Below are 22930 nucleotides of genomic sequence, written 5' to 3'. Positions count from 1 at the left end.
ATGACACCACCCTTGTGACAGAAAGCAAAGAGGAACTAAAGAGCCTCTTGATAAAGGTGAAAGAAGAGAATGAAGCTGGCTTAAAACTCAACATTCAAAAAACGAAGATCATGGCATCTGGTCTCATCACTTCATGGCAAATAGATGGGGAAACAGTGGAAACAGTGTCTGACTTTATTTTCTTGGGCTCCAAAATCACTGCAAATGGTGACTGCAGCCATGAAATTAAAAGAAGCTTGCTCCTTGGAAGAAAAGCTCTGACCAACCTAGACAGCACATTAAAAAGCAGAGACATTACTTTGCCGACAAAGATCCATCTAGTCAAGGTTACGGTTTTTCAGTAGTCATTAGAAAAGACACTGATGTTGGAAAGATTGAAGGCAGGAGGAGAAGGGGATAACAGAAGATGAGATGGTCGGATGGTATCACTGACTCTGTGGGCAGGAGTTTGAGCAAACACCAGGAGATGGTGAAGGACAGGGAGGCACGGCGTGCTGCAGTCCATGGGGTGGCAAAGAGTCAGACACGACTGAGCGACTGAACAGCAACCACAATGCAGAGGCATAGGAGGGCTTCGAGACAGCCCTTGGCTTCCTCCTCTCCCCCTCCCCACCCCGCCCCCAACCTTTCTCCTGAGGAAGCCAGTAATGATGGCCACGCCCATAGGGCCATCAGCAGGAAGATGCCGCCTATAGATGAGTGGGGAGAAAGCACAGACAGAGCAGGTCTGCCCAAGCCAGCTTGAAAAAAAGGTTAGTCTTGTCTTTGAGTGAACTAGTGCTCACTGATGCATCTGCTTGGAGCCCTGGTTTCCAATTTCCAGTCAAACCTTCCATGCACGTCCCCCTTTATCTCTCCTGGCAACACCAGCTCCCTCTTTACTAAGCAGCTTCCCCCCACCCCTGCCAACCTCTAAATAAAACTTGCAACCTAGCCAAATGTTTTCTCCATCAGGCAGTATTTAGCAACATGAGTGTTACAAATGGATCACGAACAGATCAAATATCATACGTTTGTTTTCAAATCCTGGAAATATTTTCCAAATCATGTCTTTTTTTTTCCCCCCTTTTCAGACACATCATCAACCTCCTGACAATTTTGGCCAGGCCTGCCAGGAGGCAGGCTTTACTGTCTGGCTCTGGCAGAAGGCTGGGCATGCAGAACTGGGTGGGGGGAGGGTAGCTGCTGGTAGGGACCACCTGTCAGCAGCTTAATGACACAGTCCCTGGCTGTTGATGCTCCAAAGGGGCCGTGTGTGTTGTCCTGTGAGGACCTATGGGTGGGATGTTTGTCGGGTGCAGTGGAAGAAACTGAGGCATAAGACTTCACAGGCGGGTGGGAGCCTATGTGTGGTGTAGAGAGTATGGAGGATAGAGGATGAGGATAGCATGGTCCAGGCACATCTGAGACTCCAGGTGAGGTCTGTGTGTACACTGTGACCTCTGAGATGAAGGATTGTGCAGTGTGTGTGTGTTCGTGCTCAGTCATGTCCATCCCACTCTTTGCAGCCCTATGGACTATAGCCCACCAGGCTTCTCTGTCTGTGGGGATTCTCCAGGCAAGAATACTGAAGTGGGTTGCCATTTCTTCTTCCAGGGGATCTTTCCAACCCAGGGATCAAACCCGCATCACTTACATTTCCTGCATTGGGCAGGCAAGTTCTTTACCATAAGTGCCACCTGGGTATATTGAGTGAGATCTGTTAGTGTGGTGGGTGACCTGAGGCTTCGTGTGGCGTGAGTACAGGGGAGAGTGAGAAGGGTGCTCAGTGCTGAGACGGAGTGTACGCAGATGATATCTTGGCCGCCAGAAAGCAGCTCTGGGATTGGACAGACTGGGCTATGAGACCACCTCCAGGAGCAGGAGAGCTGCTCATGCCAGGGAAGCTGCCTGTGGAGCAGACTCCATGACGAGGCCCAGGTCCAGCCTTGAATCTACAGACCTGGACCCCGTGGCTAGGGGAGCTCGGCGGCTGTCACCCGATGCCTGCGCCCAGGGAGACAGAGGCAAAGTCAAGGAGACAAAATGGTTCTGCGGCTGGTAGGCAGCACCAATTCAGGATCCTTGACCCGAGAGATGTTTGTGGCTAGATCACATGCAGCTTCAGTCCCTGGGGCCGCATTATCACCAATAATTACCTCAGCCCAAGGGAGACATTGCCTCCTTTCCCAACTGTCAAGACGGCCTTTCCATGAGGCCAGAAAAGAAGGCGCCGTGGCAGACTGCCAGGGGTCCTGAGCGAAGGACAGGGCTCCTGCCCCAGGGGCCGTCCTGGGGGATTCGCCAGCCTCCAGCCATGTCTCTTCACTCATAGACACAGAACTCCATCACCTTTAAGATTCAAACCTCGCAGCTGAGCCTCCACAGCCCTCAGGTATCTCATCCCCTCTCTCCTGGCTCACCTGTGTCCTCTCGGTGTCTCCCCCACTCCAGCCAACCAAAGGCAAGCGAGCAGCCCTCAGTGTTTGCGGCTCAAGATGCTGCTCAGAGAGTCCTGGCCTGAGAGTGGGGTGAGGGAGAGGCTTCTGGAAAGTGAGCTCCACCCTTTGGCTACATCTTCCCTTCATCTAGAGCAGCTGATGAAGCAGCATCAGAGGCTCCAGCCATCTGATCTCATTGAGATGCTCAATCCAGTCCGTCTCTCTCTCTCTCTCTCACACCATCATCATTCTCTGTCCCCCACAACCCCGCACACACGCACACATTCTCATCCTCTTTCTTGTCCAGTTCAGCTTCTTTGATCAGCACCGTAACCACTCTCTTGCACATGTTTGTCTCTTCTGCCCATTTTTCTGTCTACATCACACCAGCCTGGAGAGTCCTGAACTTCAATAAACCTAGGTATCTGCTTACTGTGAGTCAATACCCAGCCAACCACCTCTGCAGGAAAAATCACATCATAGTCATGCTGATTGGATCTGCTTTAGATTTGTAATCACGCATCTCCACGCCGCCAAGCATGCTACTCACTTGTCCAGACAATTCACTTTCCAAGTCCTCAAGATAACTATTTTGCATCTTCTCTAATCCTCTCAAACATCTAAAATGCCCTCTCTCTCAGCAGATGACCTTGTTCAGCCTCTTGCCATTGGGATATGGAGAAAGTATGTTATTTGCTCTCCAAGCACAACAAATCATTCTCTGTTCTCTGAATCCATCTGCTCTCAGCTTCTCAGGACCTTTCCCCTGCAATTTTCCCATAATCTCCCATTAACTCTTCAAGTCACCCCACTTGGGCTTCCATTACCGTGACCCAACCAAAGTGACTCTTATCAAGGTTACCTATGGCCTGTATTAGACTAGAACCACTGGTAACCCTTCTGTCCTCATACTGAACCTCTCAGTAGCAGGAAATCGAAATGCGTTATTGTCTAGATTCTTGTGATGTTACTCTTGTCTGGTCTTCCATCTACCTCACTGACTGCTCCTTTTTCTTTGCTGAAACGTCCTGCTGCTCCCAACCTAGAACTCTGTCTGTGACCATCACCTCTTCCCAACTACTGGATGATCTCAAATACTCTCCTGATCTTACAGCATCACTGGTTCGACGCTCCCAAAACTCTGCATAATTATAGGTAATTCAAATCCAACTTGGCCCCAAGAGATTACTACTGCTAATCTTTGTCCTCTCTCTCCCTTTCACACACACACATGCACACACACTGACACACTCTTCAAGTCTGCTGTTCTACAAGCCCTTATCTTAGTCAAAGACAGAATCATTTACACAATTGTTGAGACCAGTGACCTTAAATCATCCTTTATTGCTCTCTTTCATATTCCATATTTAATTAATCAGCAGGTTCTGACATTCAGTTCAGTTCAGTCACTCGGTTGTGTCCAACTCCTTGTGGCCCCATAGACTGCAGCACTCCAGGCTTCCCTGTCCATCACCAACTTCCAGAACTTGCTCAGACTCTTGTCCATTGAGTCAGTGATGCCATCCAACCATCTCATCCTCAGTCAACCCCTTCTCCTGCCTTCCATCTTTCTCAGCATCAGGGTCTTTTCCAATGAGTCAGTTCTTCACATCAGGTGACCAAAGTACTGGAGCTTCAGCTTCAGCATCAGTTCTTCCAATGAATATTTAGGACTGAATTCCTTTAGGATTGACCGATTTGATCCCTTTGCAGTCCACGGGACTCTCAAGAGTCTTCTCCAACACCACTGTTCAAAAGCATCAACTCTTCAGCACTCGATAACATTACCTCCAAATATATTCCAAATTTGAGTATTTCTTCCTGTTTATCATCAAAATATTAGTCTAAGCCACTAACATTTTTTACCTGCTGCTGCTGCTGCTAGGTCGCTTCAGTCGTGTGCGACTCTGTGCGACCTCGTAGACGGCAGCCTACCAGGCTCCCCCGAACACTAGAGTGGGTTGCCATTTCCTTCTCCAATGCATGAAAGTGAAAAGTGAAAGTTAAGTTGCTCAGTCGTGTCCGACTCTTTGCGAACCCATGGACTGCAGCCTACCAGGCTCCTCCGCCCGTGGGATTTTCCAGGCAAGAATACTGGAGTGGGGTGCCATTGCCTTCTCTGAACATTTTTACCTAGTTGACTGTAAATTCCTTCTAACTTGTTTCCCTTCCTCCTCTCTTGATGCCACATAATCTACTCTTCACACAGCAGCTAGAGTGGTCTTTTTTAAAGCAAACTTTACATTTTAAAGGATTTTTAGGTTCACAGCAAAATTGAGCAGAAAGTACAGAAAGTGTTCATGTATCCCTCTCCCCATTCTCACATAGCCTCCCCACTGTTAACACCCCACACCACAGCTGTATGTTTGATGTATGTTTGCCACAACTGATGAACCTGCCCTGACACATCATAGTCACACAAAATCCACAGTTTACATTAGTGTTCGATCTTGTCATTACAAGAGAACATAGCTTACATTAAGATTCACTTTTGGTTTTGAAAAATGTATGACATGTGTCCACCGTTATAGCATCTTACAGAATAGTTTCACTGCCCTAAAAATCCTCTGTGTTCCACTTATTCATCCTTTACTCCCCAACCCCTGATGTTTTTGCAGTATCCATGCTTTTTCCTTTTCCAGAATGCCATGTAGCTGGAATTATGTAATATACAGCCTTTTCAAACTAGCTTCTTTCACTTATCAATATGCATTTATGTTTCCTCCATGTCTCATCATGGCTTGATCGCTCCTTTGTGCTAAATAATATCTCATTTTCTGGAATTACCACAGTTTATTCATCCACTCACCTACTTGAAGAACAACTTGGTTGCTGCCAGTTTTGGCAGTTATGAATAAAGCTGCTATAAACATCTGTGTGCAGGGTTTTGTGTAGAGGTAAGTTTTCAACTCATTTGGGTAAATACAAGAAACAAAGTTGCTGATCATGTGGTAAGAGTATGTATAGTTCTATAAGAAACTACCAAACAGTTTTCCGTACCAGTTTGCATTCCCACCAGTAATGAATAAGAGTTGTTATTACTCCACACGCTCAGCAGCTTTTGCTGTTGTCAGTGTTTCAGATTTTTGCCATTCTAATAGGTGTAATGGTATCTTGTTATTGTTTTATAGAGTTGCCTTTTAAAATCTTAAATTTGATTGCATTGCTCCTAATGTTAAAGCTTTCCAATGATTTCCCATTGCAACTACTGTCACTTCCAAACTCCTTACAATGACCCACAAGCCCCCGCATAATTTGGCCTCTACCCAGACAGTCTGTTCTACGAATGTTCCTGGGAGTGTGACTGTAGGAACACGTGATTGGTCTACATTGATGTCGTGCTGGTTGTGCTTAACGTTTTGACTACCACCCACTTCTCCACTCATCATATACCAGTCTCTTCATGGCCACTGTGCTCCAGTCAATCTGGTCCTCTTTCATTCTTTGAACATGCCAGGCTCATTTCTGTGTTAGGGATTTGCACATGCCATTCCTTCTTGAGGTGGTTTTCAGCCAAATCTGCCCATGACTACTTCCTTCTCATTGATCAGGTCCTGGTTTAAATACCAGAGAGGATTTCCTAACTCCAGGCATTCCTGGATGAATGGATGGATAGATAGAGGTGGATACTAAAAGGAATGAAAAAAAAACTTGGCATCTGTGAGCTAGAAGGCCACAATATCAAAGGAAGGAGAATTCTAGGAGTCAGTGGGAGTAGCCATTCCATGCCCCCATCAAAGAAGAAGGACGAAAACAGAAAATAGAGGGCAGGATAGAACAGGGCAAACCTTAGTGAGTTGGCCATATCAAATGAATTAGCACAGGCTTTTGGAGGAGTCCAATGCCTACAGTCACATTCCTAGGAACATGCGAAGCACAACACCTTAATTACACACCAGCATATAGACTGCATGTTTGATGAACATACTTTGCAAATTCCTGGAGCCTTAGACCAGAGGCAATATGCCTAGGTTAGGGAGAGGCCAACTCTGAGCCTGCTGCCCTGCAGCTGTAATAACCACTCTCATCTGCATCTTTAACTACATCCAGTTAGTTCAGAAGATCCAGGCAGAGAGTAAAATGCAGCATCCACATTACCAGGAGCATCACAGATCAGCTGTGGGCTGGAGAGTAGCCAAGCCCATGCTATTTGATTTTTTACATGTCTGTAATTCCTTTTTTGATGCTGTGGAAACTCAAAGCTTACTATTTTAACATTTATGACCAAAGATAATTGGCAACTTTACATCACCTCTGTGATGACTTTTTTCTCAAACCATGTCTGATTAAGACATTGTTTAGGTCATGGTGTCTCAAACTGTGGGTCATGAACCATTAATTTGTCGTGAAATCAATTTAGATGGTTCACAACCAGCATATTTTTACCAAAATAGAAGAGAGTAGATGAGAATAGAAAATCAAAGTGTATCACATGTAGTAAGGGTAAGTACTATTTCATTATTTCAAACACATGTTTCAGTTGTACATAAAATGTACATCTCTACATACATAAGTGTATAATGAGGTCCAATGTAAAATGTAGGGTCATGGCCAAAAAAGCAGAAGCTATACTCTAGGTTTCACTTAGCTATATAAATATGCTATGAATAATGTATAGATACATCTTAAAATAACTTCAGAATTCATGTAGAATTTATTCATGTCAGTGTAGAACTGTCAGAAATAATAACCATCAAAGTAGTACACAACAGGTGTGGCAATCTGGAACATTCGGTATTAAGGCTGGGATCCTGACATTCCCATTGGGCCATAAGTCTAGAGAACTAGGTTGTGATTTCTTTTCTTTTGCTTTCAGGATAGCTTTAGGAAATTCCCCCTCCATTTTCTGGACCTCGGATTCCTTATCCCTCTCCAGCCTGAGAGACTTGGGTTACTTGCTTCTGAGAAGCCCGCCATGGAACTCATGGAGTCTACTAGAGATTGCATAAAATGCTCAAGAACTTCAAAATCAAATAAACCAGACTCACATCCCAGCTGGCACCTGCCAGTGAGTAACACTGCCAATTTCCTTAATCAGAAAAGGGTAATAATGATGTATCCTCAGTGAGCAGGTGGACTAGAGCTGTTCATGAAAAGCTCAAGGCATAGGAGAGGACCTCCATAACCATGGCCGTGGTTACGATGCTCTACTCTGCCTCTCCATGTCTCTACCTATGTCTGTGCACCTTTAACCATGGCCCAGCAGCCTCTCCTCAATATCCCTCTAGTTTCACCTTAAAGGGTCCCTTTCTTTTTGTGGTGGGCGTTTCTCACAAATGCCCATCAGCAGCATTCCTAGTTTCCACGACCGCAGTCTCTTCAGATCTCAGAAGCATGCCCTCCTGTCTAAAGCCCTTGACTGCTTACAACTCAGCCCTCCTCTCCTTCCCCTCATCACTACTTTCTTCTCATGCTGCATCTTCTATTTCACAGCTTCTCCAGCCTTATGGAGGGTCCATATTTGAACCCTAGATCAGTCCTAAGCCCACCAGAGAAGGTTACTCTTTACCCCACCAGCTAAATGCCAGGTCAGTGCCTTCCTTTATGTCTGCCAATGCTGCATCAGAGGTAGCAGAAAATGCTCTCAAATTGCCCTCTAAAAGATATTTATATGATGCATGCTAGGTCACCTTACTCATGTCCAACTCTTTGCAACCCCATGGACTATAGCCCACCAGGTTCCTCTGTCCATGCAATTCTCCAGGCAAGAATATTGGAGTAGGTTGCCATGCCCTCCTCCAGATGATCTTCCCAATCCAGGGATCAAACTCACAGCTCCTGCAGTTCGTGCATTGCAAGTAGATTAGTTATTGCTGAGCCACTGGGGAAACACACACACACACACATATATATAAATGTTAGAACAGAAGTAGCAAGGACACATGAAGCGAAATAATAAATTGCGTGAGATATGACCCAAGCCTTCATTTTTTTATCTATGACAATATAAACATCATACAAGTTCCCTCAAACAGAAAAGAGAACTGTGTAGCAATATCTCAGGCGATGTAACAGTGGTGACGGGGCGGCATGAACACTTAATCCTTCTCTGCTCCTAACCACGCCCCTCACCCTCACCCCTCTGCCCCTCACTGGCCTGGGACATCATCTCAGGGAGAGAGCTCCACGAGGTGTGGAGGGGCTTAGTATACTTGGATCCTCCCCATGTTCTCTGGCTTATCAGAGTTCTTCTAGAACCTTCTAAGCTGGCTCTCCCCAGTGACATGGCTGACAAGACCACCATGGATCTCAGGGAAATGAGGCTGCGGAGTCACTGGGGCCTGGGCTCCTCCCTTCCTCCCTCAGTCTTCTCAGTTACAGGCCCTGTATGACTGATGGGCCTCGGCATGGAGCCACAGCAGGCTGGATTCCTGAAAGGCCCACTGCATTCTGAACTGCAGCCTGTGGGATCCTGCAGCCAGAACCTGGTTTGGGGGACAGGGGTCGGGGAGGAGGGTAGCTCCTACTAATCCAGGTTCATTTTCCATCACAAAAAGTCCCAGATTTCCTCTGCTGTGCCAAGGCCCTGGCACACTGCTCTCTTCCTTTGGCTACACGTCCCAGGTCTCCAGCCATGGTGCCTGCCCTGTGGATGGCAGGAGGCCCAAACTGAGAGTAGGATCTCCACTAGGAGTGGTACAGCCTTGCCAGAGCCCAAAGTCCCCTGAGCCCCTGGCCGGTGGACTCCACCCTGTCCTAGAAAGGGGCATCAGGGGCAGTAGGGAGGGAGACGTGGGGTAGAGGACAAAGTTGTGAGCTAAAACCAGAAAGGAAAGATGGGCTGGAAAAAAAATTGTTTGGTAAGCAAGTAATGACCTGCTTGCAGGAAACGTGGGGATGAATGGAAGTTGTGTGTGGGTAGAAGGGGGAAATGGCACTCCACTCCAGTGTTCTTGCCTGGAGAATCCCAGGGACTGGGGAGCCTGGTGGGCTGCCATCTATGGGGTCGCACAGAGTCGGACACGACTGAAGTGACTTAGCAGAAGGGGGAAACTTTCTCTGGCCTCAGCCTTAAGAGGCAATAATTGTGTGGACAGAGAATCCTGACCTTGACTCTCAGCTGAGCAGTCCATCTGCTTTCTGGGGGGAACTGGACCAATCCAGCAGGAAGATGCCATCTGCCCCAAACGCCTGGTCCTTTCTCTGCCCCTCGTCTGCCTGCCTCTGCACAGAAATCCCATCTCACTGAAACCTCTGGTGTGTGTGCTGTGCTCAGTCATGTCCAACTCTTTGCGACCCCATGGACTGTAGCCCACCCACCTCCTCTGTCCATGGGAGTCTCCAGGCAAGAATACAGGAGTTGGTTGCCATTTCCTCCTCCAGGGGATCATCCCAATCCAAGAATCGAACACACATCTCCTGTGTTTCCTGCCTTGCAGGCAGATACTTTACAGCTGAGCCACCAGGGAAGCTCAAAAACCCTAGAAGGTGGGGCAAATGGGTTTGTTGGATCAGCTATAGTCCCATAGCAAGATCCCCGAGAGAAGGTCACAGCCCAAGCTGTTGCAGCTAGCGATAGCACATCCATGGGCTGCTGGTGGGGGCTATGGGCAGACTCGAAGCCTGTCTTCAGGGGTGGGGAGACTCCAGAAAACAATCAGAGACCCTGAGCACAAAGCAATTCTACCTCACAACTGTGCCTTTCTGTAGCTCTGTCTCAGAGAGTCCTGTCCCTAAGGGAACAAGTAAGAAACAAAGGACAACAAAGAAGGAATGGCAGAAGGGAGGAAGGGCCTCCAGCTGCTGTGCTCCAGGCTAAACACAAAATCTCAGGGGGAAGCTCAGAGGCAAAGCTATGATGGTCAGTCGGTCATCAGCACATTACTCCAGCTGAGGGACCAGCCAGCCTCCGACCTCCTCCGTCCTCAGCCACAGTGGATACCTCTGCACCAGGAAGTCAGTCCTTGCAATGGGCAGCAATTGACCATACCATCATAGCCACCCACTGATCCTAGTTCCACCCACTGGAACCACAGGCAGAGGCAGTCACAAGATGGCCCCTGAGACAATGGAGATGCTTTTCTGCAACTTCTGGATTCTCCAGGCTACACTCACCTGAGATCCTTCGCCCACCTGGCCCTAGCCATGATTTCAGGAGACCTTACTATTCCACCAGACATATCTGAAAGAGTTCTAAAAGGGTACAGTCCCCCACTACCGACCTCTACTCTGTCCCAAGTACAGGCTTGCTGCTGCTGCTGCTGCTAAGTCGCTTCAGTCGTGTCTGACTCTGTGTGACCCCATAGATGGCAGCTCACCAGGCTCCCCCATCCCTGGGATTCTCCAGGCAAGAACACTGGAGTGGGTTGCCATTTCCTTCTCCAATGCATGAAAGCGAAAAGTGAAAGTGAAGTCGCTCAGTCGTGTCCAACTCCTAGAGATCCCATGGACTGCAGCCTACCAGGCTCCTCCGTCCATGGAATTTTCCAGGCAAGAGTACTGGAGTGGGGTGCCATCGCCTTCTCCTAGCTCCCCCCAAACAGACAAAGTGCTCACTAAATTTGCTTGGCGTAGGGGTGAGTGGATATTTTAGTGACTTCTTTCCTAAAAAGAACATTGATACTTATGATTCATGAAATAACTGCACACTTACTCACAAACACATCGCCCTTGCAAAGGAGAAGAGGAGGTAAAACAAGAGATCATTACTGCCTGTCCCCAGAAAAGACACAGCAGGAGAGAAAAAAAAATGTTAAATGTTTGTAAAAGCCAAATAAATGTTTGGGGCTGTTTCATTCTCATTCACACCCAAGCCCTTTTGCTGATGGATGGAGGTTATAGGAACTCTCCCAGATGCGGGGGTCAGTCCTCATTCAAACAGACACTACCGCCAAGACCATCTCTGGACAGTGAAAAAGATAAATGACCCCGCCCCCACCCACAGATGACATCACCTAGGCAACACTGAAACCAGGCAAGGAGCACAGGCTTTGCTTCCAGGCCAGGTGGTACAAGTGGTAAAGAATCCACCTGCCAAAGCAAGCGACATGGGTTCAGTCCTCAGGTTGGAAAGATCCCCTGGAGGAGGAAACAGCAACCCACTGCAATATTCTTGCCTGGAGAATCCCATGGACGGAGGAGTCTAGCAGGCTACAGTCCAGGGGGTGGCAAAGAGTCTGATACAACTATCAGAGCTCACCACATCGAGACATACTAGGGCAGGGTCCCTTCCTCTGGGTTCATGTCTCCTGTGCTGCATGGGTAGAAGGGAAGGGGTATGTCTGTGCTCCAGCAGCTGAGGTCAGTGATCACACAGCGAGGTGGAAAAAAGGCAGGGGCAGATTTCCCTGACAGTCTAGTTGTTAAGACGTAGGCTTTCACTGCCGTTGGGCCCAGGTTCAATCCCTGGTCAGGGAATTAAGATTCCACAAGCTACGTGGTGCATCAAAAGAAAAAAAAAAAAACAGGGGCAGCCGATAGGGCTAAATATCGCCCACTTTTCTGAGGTAGAGTCTGGATGAACTTGGCAGCTACCAGCCTGCTAGTCTGCAAGGTCTGATGAGCGGGAGCATGATTCCAATAGAAACAATAGAACAAGACCCAAGACCCAGGTCTAGACATTCCCTCCACCTGGGCAGCTGCCTGCACAGCTTTGTGCCCCAACTCATCTGGAAGGAAGCAAGGACTGCAAGAAAACAGACCCTTCCCCGGGGGTGGGGTGACCATCGGCTCCTGGGATGGGGGTGGGGGGAACCCCTTGCAGCCAGCTGAAGCATCATATCACTTCCCCTGGCACAAGCAGAGGCCAGAAGGGGCACCGGGCACCAGCTGACCTGAGAACAGCCTGCTTCCCAGGCCCGTGTCTGGGAATTTTCTCTTTCCAAATATGAAGGAAATAAAAATAGGGAGGCAGGGAGGCCAAAATATGCTTGCAAAAACCTAAGTCTGGCTTTGACATGCCTGCTCCCACCATTTCAAGGCTAAGAATAATGGAAGGAGCTGGAACTCCTGGCTGGCTCCCAGGCAGTGAGAGCACTTGGATTCGTGAGCTCACAGTTATCTGTGCCACACCAGGCCCTCTGGAGCTAGTCAGAAGTGTCAGGAGCCTTCAGAGAAATGAATGAGTGGCTGATTAAGAAATGTGGCTGCTGACAAGCAGGAATTACCTCTAAAAAGCATTGCAAAGCGTTTCAGCAATAGAAACACAGTCCACAACCGGCCAGTCCAGAGGGCAGAGATGCCCACACAAGGCTGAGCCCTGGCAGTGGCCCAGGTGGACAGCTTCCACCCAGCTGGACCCTTGGGACAGGACCACAGGGAAACGAACCATGTTCAGCTTGTCACTTCCAACTCAACTATCTTAAACACCTGGGTTTTCCTGTGACATCTTGTCATGGGCTGAGTTGTACAACCCCCGCCCCTCCCCAACTCATATGTTAAAGTCTTAACCATTAGTACCTTCCAATGCGACTGTATTTAGAGATAGAGTCTAAATACCCGAGAGTGGTAATTAATTTAAAGTGAGGTCATTAGAGTGTGCCCCAGTCCAATATGACTCACGTCCTTGTAAGGAGAGGAGATTACAGACACAGAAACATACAGAGGAAAAACCCATGTGAGGATGCAGGGGGAAGATGGCCATCTCCAAGCCAGGAGAGTGGTCTTGGAAGAAACCAATCCTGATGACACCTGATCTTGGACTTCCAGCACCTGGAACTATGAGAAAAGAAATTTCTGTTCTTTAAGCCACCCAGTCTGTGGCGCTTTGCATGGCAGCCCAAGCAGACAAATGTACGCCCAGTCTGCTTGTTCTGTGTGTTTAATGAAAGTGAACTGATGCTTTCATTTGTTGTAAGGAAAACAGAAGGGATGTGAAAGCCGATGTCACTCATCACAAGCCCAGCCTCACGGATGCGGAAGGGACTCGGTTCTCTGGAGTCCAGGAGGACTGAAGAAAAGGGCAGATACTGATTGACAGCCAGGCCTTAGGATAAACTCTTCACATTCGTAAACCCCATGGCAACTCTGAGAAGCAGGCATTGTTATCCCCATTTCACACATGGGGAAAACAGTCCCTAAAGTTGGTCATATACATTCAGTGGCAGAAGGGAGATAAAAATCTGTGATGGTCTGTCTCCAAAGATTATGCTCCTCCCTCCAACAAGAACCAATGAAATAAATTCTGGGAGGCAGGTATCCCCTCTAATGATCGAGTTCTATAACAGTGAGAATGAATACCACTTAGCACATGTGGTAGGAAGTACCTTAATTAGAGGCATCCAGGCAGGGGATTCAGTTTCCAGTCACACGCGTCTCCTCCAACACAGCCTGGTTAGGTCACACTCTTACACACACACACACCTCCCACCGCCCTGATTCACCATGCACCCAGGAGATGGTCTGAATCACTGAGGGGGTATAACTTGAAAGTACACTCCCAAGTGGTTCCAGTCTGTCATGGCGGGGGGTATTGCTGCTGGAAATCCTCAGGGAAGGAAGTTGGGTTGGATGTTCCAAACACTCTTCTAAACCCTGAAAGCCCTCAGCCCTTGAACATCTATGGAGCTTCGACAGGACACACAGCACTTTGGCTCGGCGCCTCCAGAACATTCCCCAGAGCCGGGATCAGGGTATCCACCGGATCCTCAATGACCTCAACCTCTTCTTGCACAAACACAACACAGGTCTGGCTGAAAGGAGCAGCGGAGGGTGTCCAGAAATGCCCTGGGTAGATCGAAACCAAGGCCCCAGGAGGCTGAACTAAAAGTTTGCTGTGTTTATTCTCACTTGGTCAGATCCAGGAAGAAAAGCGGAGAAGAGCGACTGGGCTGGCAGGTCGGCAAACCCCCCCACCACGTGCCCCCCACATCTTGTTCCAGCTGAGGCGGGATAAGCCATTCTGCCACCATGACCCTGCCAAGAAGCTGATGACAAAGGCCAGGCTGATGGCTCCAGGCCCTGCAGCCCTCTGGTTCCAGCTGGGGTCACTCAGGCTCCCATGGAAGCTCAGCCTGGTCCTGGGGCAAAGGAAGGAAGGGTGGGCACCTGGCCAGCAGCACACGGGCTCAGTGCCCAGCCAGCAGGGCCACTCGTCCCCTGCTGACCCAGGGCCTGGTGCCGATGATGTGCATCACCCTCCATCCACTTCCCTTTCCTGCTTCCTCCCTCCTCCCTCCTATTTCCTCCAAGCCTGAGGACCTTCATCCTCTCCAGTTCTCTCTAGCGCTTGCTCCAGGGAAAGGAGACTCAAGTCTGGACTGGAAGCCCCCTTGGCAGAGAAATTTCACTATAGGTCTCAGCTGTAACTTCTGCAAGCTATAACTTTCCTGACCCGCCAAGACTGGGTTTCAGGCTATTCTGCTGCGTCCCAAAAACGTTCTCTCTCTCTCTTTAGTCACTAAGTCATGTCCAACTCTTGTGACCCCATGGACCGTATAGCCTGCCAGGCTCCTCTGTCCATGGGATTCTCCAGGCAAGAATATTGGAGCGGGTTGCCATTTCCTTTTCTGGGTAAGATGTATGGCATTGCCTTGAATTATCCATTTACTTACCCTCTGCCCTACCAGAATATAAGTACCTTGAGGGTTGGAACTGTCTTTTTTCACCCTTGTATTCCTAACACCTGGCATAAGAGAGAAACTCGAGCAGCATTGGTTGAATCAGTGGATGGAGACAGATGGAAATTCTAAGGGATACGGAAGACCTCTCCACCCAAGACAAAGCCCATCCTCATTAAGTTCTACCTCAGAGGGCCTTTGGGAATGTTCAGGAAGATACTGATGGATGATCTTGATAGGAGGGATTTTATCCAAGGATCAGAAAGATGCCCTCCCCAGCTTACAGAGGGGAGGGAGGACAGAGCAGCTTCGGGGTCTCCTGCCTGGCAGGGAAAAGCCAGCAGCTCCAGGCACCTGATGACGAGAGAGGAAAATGAACACAAGAGGAGATGGTTAGCACTAGTTCGTGTACTCCAACACATTAAAACATCGGAGCTTTGAGCAGAAAAAGGTTTACTGCAGGGCCAGGAGACGAGTGGTTCATGCCCTTAAAAAAAAAAAAAAAAAACAAGCTCCCAGAAGGGTTTCAGCAAATCACCTGGTGGTGGGAGGTGGGGGGTTCCAGGGTAGGTGATCAGCTTATACATGGATTCTCCTACTTGCTGATGGTGAGGTAGCAGGGTGATGTTAGAGCTTAATATTATCAGTCCCTAGGCTCCAGGAGGCCTGGGGTTATGTGCTCATGGTCATCGATTAGCTAACATCTTTCATTTGGTGAGAGGTTTTCACATCTGCAAAGCAACTCAGGATATTTGCATCAAATATTACTATCTGGGTATTTCAGAGAGGGCCTAAAGCAAAATATATGGGGAGGGTCCCATGGTGTCCGGCTCCTTTAGGATGGAGGCAGGAAGATGAGTCACATAAGCCCAAGGATGGGGAAAGACCCAGAGCCAGCCCCCTGACCCCAGGCTCCACCCAGACGAAGATCTCAGGCGCACAAATGAATGTTGACTGAGGATATTTGTAGCAATATCATATTTGTCTTTTCTCTGTCTGACTTACTATACTCAGTATGACAATCTCGAGGTCCATCCATGTTGCTGGAAATGGCATTATTTCATTCTTTTTATGGCTGAGTGATATTCTACTGTATATACATGCCACATCTTTATCCATTCATCTGTCGATGGACATATAGGTGGCTACCATGTCTTGGCTACTTGGCTATTGTAAATAGCCCTGCAGTGAACACTGTGCTGTATGTATTTTTTTAAATAATAATTTTCTCCAGATATATGCCCAGTAGTGGGATCGCTGTTTCATATGGTAGCTTCCTCTTTAGTTTTTTAAGGAATCTCAATACTATTCTCCATGTGGGCTTTCCCTGGTGGCTCAGTGGTAAAGAACTCACCTGCCAACGCAGGAGACACGGATTTGATCCCTGATCGGAGAAGATGCCACATGCCATGGAGAACCTAAGCCCATGCACCACAACAATTGAGCCTGTGCTCTAGAGCCAGGGGGCCACAAGTACTGAAGCCTGTACAGCCTAGAGCCTGTGCTTCACAGCAAGAGATGCCGCCACAATGAGAAGCCCACACACCACAACCAGAGAGCTAAAGAGTAGCCCCTGCTCACCACAAATGAATAAAAGCCAATGCAGCAATGAAGACCCAGCACAGCCAAAAATAAATAAATAAAATTATTTTTAAAAATAACTAAAATATAAAGCTTTTTACCTTCTTCTGTGGGATTCCCTGGTAGCTCGGTTGGTAAAGAATCCACCTGCAATGCAGGAGACCCTAGTTCAATTCCTGGGTTGGGAAGATCCACTGGAGAAGGGATAGGCTGCCCACTCCAGTATTCTGGCCTGGAGAATTCCATGGACTGAATAGTCCATGGGGTTGCAAAGAGTCAGACACAACTGAGAGACTTTCACTTCTTCACTTTCTTTTGCAGTTACTTTCTTGACCTGTTATGGTGTCTTGTTTTGTTTTTTAAAGAACTTAATTTTTTTTATTATAGTCTTTGATTTACAGGAAAAAAAAATGGTGAAGATGATACAGAGTTCCCAGTTTTCCTTATTATTAACATCTATGCTGCTGCTGCTATTGCCGCTAAGTCGCTTCAGTCGTGTCTGACTCTGTGCGACCCCATAGATGGCAGCCCACCAGGCTCCCCCATCCCTGGGATTCTCCAGGCAAGAACACTGGAGTGGGTTGCCATTTCCTTCTCCAATGCATGAAAGTGAAAAGTGAAAGTGAAGTCGCTCAGTCGTGCCCGACTCTTAGTGACCCCATGGACTGCAGCCCACCAGGCTTCTCCGTCCATGGAATTTTCCAGGCAAGAGTACTGGAGTGGAGTGCCATTGCCTTCTCCACATCTTATGCTACCATGGTGCAATTGATACAAGTAATGAATCAATATTGATAACTATTGTTGACTAAAGTTCACACCAGATTCAAATTTTCTTAGTTTTTACCTAATGACTTTTTCTAGGCTAGGGTCCTATCCAGGACACCACAACACCTTTATTCATCATATTTCCTTAGGCAACCCTTGCTGTAACTATTTCTCAGACTTGCCTTGTTTGGATGTCCTTGACAGTTTTGAGGAGTGTTGGTCAGGTATTTGATAAAATTCCCTCTATTGTGATTTGTTCGATGTTTTTCTATTAATTAGACTAGGGCCATGGGTTGTTGAAAGGAAGATTGTAGAGGTAAAATGTCATTTCATCGCATCATCTGAAAGGGGCATGCTATGCACAAGACTTATATCACGGTTGATGTGGACCTTGATCACCTGGCTGATGCCGTGCTTGTCAGATTTCTCCACTGAGAAGTGACTCTACGTTCTCCCCCTTTCCGTGCTTTACTCTCTAGAGGGAAGTCACACATACAGCCCACACTTACCGGGTGTAGAGGAAGGTACCACCTCCATCAGGGTGGAGTATCTACGTAAATTATTTGGAATTCTTCTGTGCAGAAGGTTTGTCTGTTCTTCCCTATTTTAAAAATATATCTATTTACCTATTTGGTTGCATCAGGTCTTAGCTGCAGCTCTTAAATCTTTGTTGCACCATGCAGGATCTTCCGCCATGACACATGGACTCTCCAGTTGCCATCTGCAGGCTCAGTTGCTTCAAGGCATGGGGATCCCAGTCCCCTAGTCAGGGATCTAACCCACATCCCCTGCATTGCAAAGCCAACTCTCAACCACTGGACCTCCAGGGAGGTCTCTGCCCATTTATTTTTATATTCAGTCATGTATTTATATCAGCAAGAGCTCATCAATACTTATTTTATACTTGGTTTATAATCCAACACTGCTTTAGTTTCTTGCTCAGATTGTTTCTTTCCATTAACTCCCGTGCTCCTTTGATACACTAAACAATGCTCTCCTGCACCCTGGCTCCCTTTCCATCTGTGTATATTGACAAGAATAGATGGGACACTTGACACAGAGACTGAGCCACAGGGATTGAAACCCTGGCTCTTTCAGCTATATGTTCTCTGCAAGTCACCTTGTCTCTGAGGCCTCAGTTCTTCATCTATAAAATGGGCATCCTGACACTCCCCCCAGAGAGCTGCTGTGATGTTCATGGACGCACTTAGCACAGCTCCCTCCTCACAGGAAGTTTTCCGTAAATGGGCTGCATTATCACTGAGAGCTTGACTCTCTGAAACCGGCCCTGAGTTCCAAGAAAACCAGAGAAAAAACCTCTTTCGCTAAGTCTTAGAGGGCAGCTTGGGCAATCTCTGCATCCATTATGCCAGAAAAGATTCCCAGGTGAAAATGACCTTCACAACATCTATATCTCAATAAAGGTTCTTTCCAAATATTCACATCATAAATGAACTGTCTAGAGAACAGCTCACTGAAGCCACTTAACTCTGCAGATTTTTCTGCTACCAGGCCAGGATGACCTGCAGTGGCCTACAGACTGGGCAGATGTCTGTGCACGACGATTCTGGACCAAGAAACTGGTTGAACAGCACACCCTTTGCAAACAAAAGGGTGTTCCTTGGCCTCCACCAGCCTCCACTGCTTTCTTGTAGCTCCCTGGAAATACAGGCTCTGAGAATAGTGAATTCCTGTCCATGGAAGGACTCTGGGTCAAGGTCAGGTGTCATCTCCAGGCCCGTATACCTACCTAGACCTTCTGAAGATGGTGCCAACACTGCCTTCCCAAATTGACTCCACACACTGGGCAGCCTCCTTCCAACCCAAATTGTTCCTGAAATATATTTTAGAGTTTCAGTAGCCATGGGCCAACCTCATCTCAAGACTGTAGATAGTTAAGACTTCTCTGTGATCTTCATAGAAAGCATTCCCATTATTTATTGTTGTGTAAAAAAAAAAAACAAACTTTGTGACATGAAACATTTATTATTACTACTACTATTATTATTGTTGCTTCTCCTACTACTGTTATTATCTCTTATGGCTTGGGAGGATGGCAGGCTCAGCTCAGTGGTTCTGTCCCACAGTTATAGTGAGAGCGGGGCTGGAGCTGGAGAGGAAAGCCTTCCTCACTCGGATGTCTGGCGACTGATGCCAGGGCTATTGGCCAAAACACCTACAGCCTCTTCCCCTGGGCTGGGCTTCCCCACAGCTAATGTCCTAAAAGAGGAAGAACCAATCTGAACCTGTATCAACCTTTAGGACCCAGTCTTAGAAGCTCAGAGAACCACTCACCCACACTCTGCTTGCTGAAACAGTTGCAAACCCCAGCCAGGTTCAGGGAAGGAGAACAAAGATTCTGCCTCTTAATGATGGGCCGTGCGGTCACACTGCAAACAGAACACGTGGATGGGAGAGACCATCACAAGCATCTTTTGAAATACACCCTGCCACAACTATAAACATTCTGCTGTAATAATTCACAGCCTTCAATGTGCAAAATGCCCTTATGCTCTCCCCCAGGGCACCCGGATCTCACTCCATTATGGCAGCAGCTTAACTTCCAGGAACTTTTCATCTAAACCAGGCCCAAACACCAGTGAGGTCCCATGGTATGGGTCTTCTTCTATGGGGTCTCCACTAAAGACCCAGACCCAGAGTGACACATTATCTGCCTCTTACATACCCAACATATAATGATGGGACAAGCCCAAGATAACTGCTGTGAGCACTACTGTTCAAAAAAGGGGAAACAGGAAACAGGCCAAAGTAACTGGATCAGAGCAATTTCTCAGCTACATGTACAAATGATCTGAAATGCAAAAATGTGCATTTATTCCTACAAGTTGTCTTTCTCATTCTAACCTCAAATTATTAGCCCTTGGCCCTGGGAAGTGCTAAATGGAAGAGAGATGAGCCTCTGGAGAGGGTGAAGGAAGAAGTGGAGTATCGTCTTGGCTCCCGTTGGGGGTACTCGGCTCCCCACGGTCATGGAGCTCTATCAGCTGGCCCGTCCTCATGACCACGCCCTCCTGGCCCAACCCTCTGGCAAATGACCACACAGCACTAGTCTCATGTCTTCTCAAAATAAACCGGGATATAGAAGTCACTTTGATCCAGTGTTGGTGCCAAGCAGGGAACACATGAGTGTAAGGCTGTCAGCAGCCATCTGCTGCATCCCAGGGGGAAGCCATCTGTAGAACAAAGCCAGTGGCAGCAGGGCACAGAGCCAAGGACTTGAGTGAACAGAGCCCCAATGATGCCACGTGAGCCAGACCTCTACCCCAGGGCCTTCAACCAATAATAAACTCCCTGCTTTGCTTAAGATATTTGGGGTTAGATTTTTATCACTTGCATCTTAAAGCATCCTAATTCACATCCATTTCCTCCCCAAGTTCTCTGTTTTCAGCTAAGGCCTGACCTCCCATGGGCCCTCTTCATCCTTCTGTAAGAAGGGGGATCCCGTGAAGTGTATACTCCATTCTCTAGTCATGGGGCATTCTCTGGCCTTTCTCCTCCAGTTTTTTCAAGCTCTGGAAATAACTGGAAGGTAACCATAGCTCACACAGGACACCTATCTCCACTCAAACTCAAGCCTGCCCTGCCACCAACATTGACTGTTGACAATGAACAATCCCCCAAGTGTACACACACTGCAGAGGAAAGTACTAAGATGGTCTCACAAGACAGTTGCATATTTGGTGTAGACACCCCTCCAACTCTCACCACCCCCCACCCCCACCCCCGCCCAGACTCTGCCCCCACCAGGACCAGCCACTCTCCCAGGGCTCTGCCTGTCAGCTTCTCTTCTATATGACTTGGAAGCTGCTAGTGTCAACACATGAGCAGGAAATGGCTCTTTAATCACTGCAAAGTCCCTCTTGATTGCAAAGATTAGGTCAACCTTTGGCCTCGGCCTCTGGGTTGCTATGCGTAGGGCCAAATGAATTTTGTTTGGTGACAAATTTAGAAATCAGTGACAGGGAGTCTAGAGGGCTCTTTGCCTGTGGGTCATGGCCCCGCAGGGGCACCAAGAGCCCATGCGTGGACACCAGTGGTACTGGGTCCCTTGGTTCCAGCAGTAGGCCTGGACTTCCTCCAGGCTTGGCCAACCACCTGAGCTTGGTTTGGTTTTGAGTGAAGAAACAGTGTGAAGGTTTAGAGGAGGAAGATCCCTTTGAGTGAGTCATCTGGCTACAAAAATGCACCTGGCTCTAGAATTTTCCACAATTCCAAAGTGGTTGAGCCTGGAGGCCCCACTGCCCGAGTTTTAGAGACAATAGAAAATGTTTCAGCTGCTGAGGCCCTCCGTACCCAGTGCCCCTGCATGGACACCCTATACTTTAGACTCCAGAGAAAAAGGGCCTAAAAATGGATCCTTCTGTTACAATTTTGCAACTAGATTTAATGTGGAACAGAGAAGAAGAGTTGGGTGACATAACTGATGTACAAATCCTAATGTTAGCATATTGGAATAAACCTGTGCCAAGGTGTAAATTTATGAACCAAAAGGGAAAACTAAGAACCTGTCCAGCTTAATCGTAATGAAAAGGATGAAATATTTAACTAAGGCTGTGATCAAGACCGTGCGATGTCACAGACAGGCATGCCAAGCACATGAGCACTTCGTCTTGATCACATGCACACCCCCTCTTGATCACAGGTGCACCCCCTTCTAATTATATTATACCCCTTTCAAAATAACTGGGATTATGTATGAGAGCAATTAGCAATGCTGAACAGCAGCTTGTTCAGATTCCAAGACTTCCAGGCCTATGTAGAACCGAGGGCCTTGGATAATGGAGGTCTGGGAAAGAATGATGGGGCCGGAGGGACAAGGAAGGTCACCTGTGCCGGATGCAGCAAAAAAGTTTGACTCATAAGCCATTTGGGGACCTGCCCTCTGATGCCCACCAAACTCCATGGCTCTCCCATTCTGCACTTTGACCCCAGAGAAGGTTACACATAAGGTATGACCCAGGGGAGCGGCAAGATATTTCTTTCTGATCCTGAATATATGTCATTCATTTGCATGGACATTTGCATGGACATGCCAGTGGGCTACAGGTTACAGCAAGGTTGGGATTCACTATGGCCATACCACCTCCCAGCATGTAGCTGTAACTCCATCCCCTCCCTTCCACCCAAGAAAGCTACTGTCCATGTCAGCCGATTAGCTACTGCCGTTAATAAGCTACCTATGGCTCAGCTCATGATAGTTTTGGATGCCCAAGATAGCAGACCTCACTATTTGAGTGGCCAATTCAACCAATCAATGGCATCAGCCTATGTCACATATCCACTCCCGAAAGACCTCTCCTCCAGTGCTCTCTTCCTTGGTGGTGCATCCTCGGCCTTTGAGCGTGAACCTGAAAAACACTGGATCCTCATTTATTGGAAAGCCTGTTCCCAGCCAACACCCAACAGATTCTCTGATGCACCATGACGTGGGGTTAACAATTACCCCAATTCTCTCCAGATACATTCATTTATTTGATGAGCCTACTATGTACCAGACACTCTTCTAGTAGTGACTGGAACAAAGATCCTTGTCCTCAGGGAGCTTACATTCCAGTAGAGAATGTAAACCTAATAAATAAAATAGACACTAAAAATAAACCTAATAAATATGCGCAATAGAACAGTACGTTATAAGTTATTAAGTGT

General features: G+C 47.6%; 1 long non-coding RNA gene across 1 annotated transcript; it reads right to left on the bottom strand.

Annotated features, from left to right (window-relative positions):
* Nucleotides 1-13325: 13325 nt before the first annotated feature.
* LOC139185669 (uncharacterized) lies at nucleotides 13326-19098 on the bottom strand. Its single transcript, XR_011569161.1, has 3 exons — nucleotides 19014-19098; nucleotides 16600-16645; nucleotides 13326-15271 (listed from the first exon to the last, which is right to left on the bottom strand). It is a non-coding gene; the product is annotated as an uncharacterized lncRNA (long non-coding RNA).
* Between the last annotated feature and the right edge of the window lie 3832 nt (nucleotides 19099-22930).

The sequence above is a fragment of the Bos indicus genome, chromosome 11, assembly GCF_029378745.1.
Source record: "Bos indicus isolate NIAB-ARS_2022 breed Sahiwal x Tharparkar chromosome 11, NIAB-ARS_B.indTharparkar_mat_pri_1.0, whole genome shotgun sequence".
Taxonomy (NCBI): Eukaryota; Metazoa; Chordata; class Mammalia; order Artiodactyla; family Bovidae; genus Bos; species Bos indicus.
The sequence above is the reverse complement of the archived record's forward strand: the minus strand, read 5'-3'. Positions and strand labels throughout refer to the sequence as shown.